Source organism: Canis lupus, unplaced genomic scaffold (assembly GCF_011100685.1).
Source record: "Canis lupus familiaris isolate Mischka breed German Shepherd unplaced genomic scaffold, alternate assembly UU_Cfam_GSD_1.0 chrUn_S343H503, whole genome shotgun sequence".
In the NCBI taxonomy this organism is placed as follows: domain Eukaryota; kingdom Metazoa; phylum Chordata; class Mammalia; order Carnivora; family Canidae; genus Canis; species Canis lupus.
Genome location: NW_023331270.1, coordinates 39,039 through 42,142, shown reverse-complemented (window position 1 = coordinate 42,142; position 3,104 = coordinate 39,039). Strand labels below are relative to the sequence as shown.

The 3,104-nt window shown below is 39.9% G+C and overlaps 1 pseudogene; it reads left to right on the top strand.

The window, feature by feature from the left end:
* Positions 1–323: 323 nt before the first annotated feature.
* LOC119879145 lies at positions 324–1,976 on the top strand (annotated as a pseudogene).
* The last annotated feature ends 1,128 nt before the right edge of the window (positions 1,977–3,104 follow it).

The following is a 3,104-nucleotide window of genomic DNA, read 5'->3' as shown; positions in this document are numbered from 1 at the left end:
TTCTCCACATCCTTGCCAGCACTTGTTTCTTGTGTTTTTTTTTTTATTTCAGCCAATCTGACAGGTGTGAAGTGATATTTTCTTTGTGGTTTGATCTGCATTTCCTGATGATGAGTAATGTTGAGCATCTTTTCATGTGTCTGTTGGGTTAGGGTTAGGGTAAGCATTATATACAAATTTTATATATATTTATTTTTATATATTTATAAATATAAATTAAAACATATAAATATATTTAAAGCTGATAGTTCTTTAATTTGAGTGCATTCTAAAAGAAACTTTTGCCCTCCGGTCTCGGGCGTGAGCCGTGAAGGGTTAGCGCATGTGCCGAAGCCGCGGAACCATGGCGTCCCTTTCCCTCACACCTGTGAACATCTTCAAGGCTGGAGCTGATGAAGAGAGAGAGGAGACGGCTCGGCTGTTGTCTTTTATTGGTGCCATTGTTATTGGAGACTTGGTGAAGAGCACCCTAGGACCTAAGGGCATGGATAAGATTCTATTAAGCAGTGGACGAGATGCTTCTCTTATGGTAACCAATGATGGTGCAACTATTCTAAAAAACATCAGTGTGGACAATCCAGCAGCTAAAGTTTTAGTTGATATGTCAAGGGTTCAAGATGATGAAGTTGGTGATGGTACTACCTCTGTTACTGTTCTGGCAGCAGAATTACTAAGGGAAGCAGAAACTTTGATTGCAAAAAGATTCACCCACAGACCATCATTATGGGTTGGAGAGAAGCCACAAAGGCAGCAAGACAGGCTCTGTTGAATTCTGCAGTTGATCATGGTTCTGACGAAGTTAAGTTCCATCAAGATTTAATGAACATTGCGGGAACAACATTGTCCTCAAAACTTCTTACTCATCACAAAGACCACTTTACTCAGCCTTAGAAGCTGTTCTCAGACTGAAAGGCTCTGGTAATCTGGAGGCAATTCATGTCATCAAGAAGCTAGGAGGAAGTCTGGCAGATTCCTATTTAGATGAAAGCTTTCTGTTGGATAAAAATTGGAGTAAATCAACCAAAGCGAATTGAAAATGCTAAAATTCTCATTGCGAATACTGGTATGGATACAGCCAAAATAAAGATATTTGGTTCCAGGGTAAGAGTTGATTCTACAGCAAAGGTTGGTGAAATAGAATATGCCGAAAAGGAAAAAATGAAGAAGAAAGTTGAACGTATCTTAAGCATGGGATAAATTGCTTTATTAACAGGCAGTTAATTTACAATTATCCTGAACAGCTCTTTGGTGCTGCTGGTGTTATGGCTATCGAACATACAGATTTTGCAGGTGTGGAATGCCTAGCTCTTGTTATAGGTGGTGAAATTGCCTCTACCTTTGACCACCCAGAACTAGTGAAACTTGGAAGTTGCAAGCTTATTGAGGAAGTCATGATTGGAGAAGATAAACTTATCCACTTTTCTGGGGTAGCCCTTGGTGAAGCTTGTACCATTGTTTTTGGGTGGTGCCACTCAACAGATTTTAGATGAAGCAGAAAGATCTTTGCATGATGCTCTTTGTGTTCTTGCCCAAACTGTGAAGGATTCTAGAACAGTGTATGGAGGGGCTGTTCTGAGATGCTGATGGCTCATGCTGTGACACAGCTTGCCAGTAGAACACCAGGCAAAGAAGCTGTTGCAATGGAGTCTTATGCTAAAGCACTGAGAATGTTGCCAACTATCATAGCTGATAACACAGGCTACAACAGTGTAGACCTGGTGGCCCAGCTGCGAGCTGCCCACAGTGAAGGTAACACAACTGCTGTCCTGGATATGAAGGAAGGTACCATCGGAGATATGGCAGTACTGGGTATAACAGAAAGTTTCCAAGTGAAGCGACAAGTTCTTTTGAGTGCAGCTGAAGCAGCAGAGGTGATTCTGCGTGTGGACAACGCAGCACCAAGGAAACGTGTTCCTGATCACCACCCTGTTAAACATTCCCATGTGCTGTTGAGCTCTGGACCAGTTAGTTCATAGCAAAGTTGTGTTTGAAAGACTGCGACCGCTCAAGGAAGACTGTGGAATCTAAGTTTATCTGTGGCTCTTATATCCTTAAGTTTGGACATATAACTGACTTCTATTTTAACATGGGTCTAATTTATTTGCTGTTTCATTTTCCATAAGATTCAGATGATTTAAAAGTTTGTTTCTCATACAGTGCATCAAAATAAAAATTTTAACAATTTAAAAAAATAAAAGCAACTTTTAATCCCCTCCCAATATTTTATGTCTTAATATTTTATTTGACATTTTCTATTTTGTGTATCCCTTAACTATTCATTATAATTATATGGTTCCACCCATATGAGTAATATAAAGAATAGTGAAAGGGATTATAAGGGAAAGGAGAGAAAATGAGTGGGAAATATCAGAGAGGGTGACAGAACATGAGAGATGCCTAACTCTGGGAAATGAATAAGGGTAGTGGAAAGGGAGGTGGGGGGGGGAGGGGGTGACTGGGTGATGGGCACCAAGGGGGGAACTTGATGGGATGAGCACCGGGTATTATACTATATGTTGGCAAATCGAATTCCAATAAAAAAAATACAAAAAATATAATTGTAGTTCTCTTTACTATTGTCTTTTAACCTTCACAATAGCCTTTTGAGTGGCTAATTTACTATTTACCTTTACCAGTGAGATTGTTTTCTTTCATATGTTTTCTTCTTTCTACATATGGCCTTTTTTGGCTTAGAGAAACATGTCTTGATGCAAGATGGTGGAAGAGTAGAGGTTCTCATTTCATCTGGTCCCCCAAACTTACCTAGATAACTTCAAACTATCCTGAAAATCTATTAATTCAACCTGAGATGTAAAGAGATAATAGCTGGAATGCTACAGAGAGAAAAGTGATCACTCTTACAATAGGAGTGTGAAGAAGAGAAATAGAGAGATATATCAACAGATAAACAGCAGGGGAGGGAAGCTTTGTAAGCCACTGCAGGAAAGTGGTATAGCACACAACCAAGTACTTTAGAAATCTGCTACTGTGAGAGTCTTCCCTGCTTGAAAAGTGCTCAGTGGTGAAATAGGGCAGAGTCACAGAGAGGCAGTGAAGTCTCAATATTTCTGGAGACTATTAAGAATAGGGGCGCCCAGGAGAAA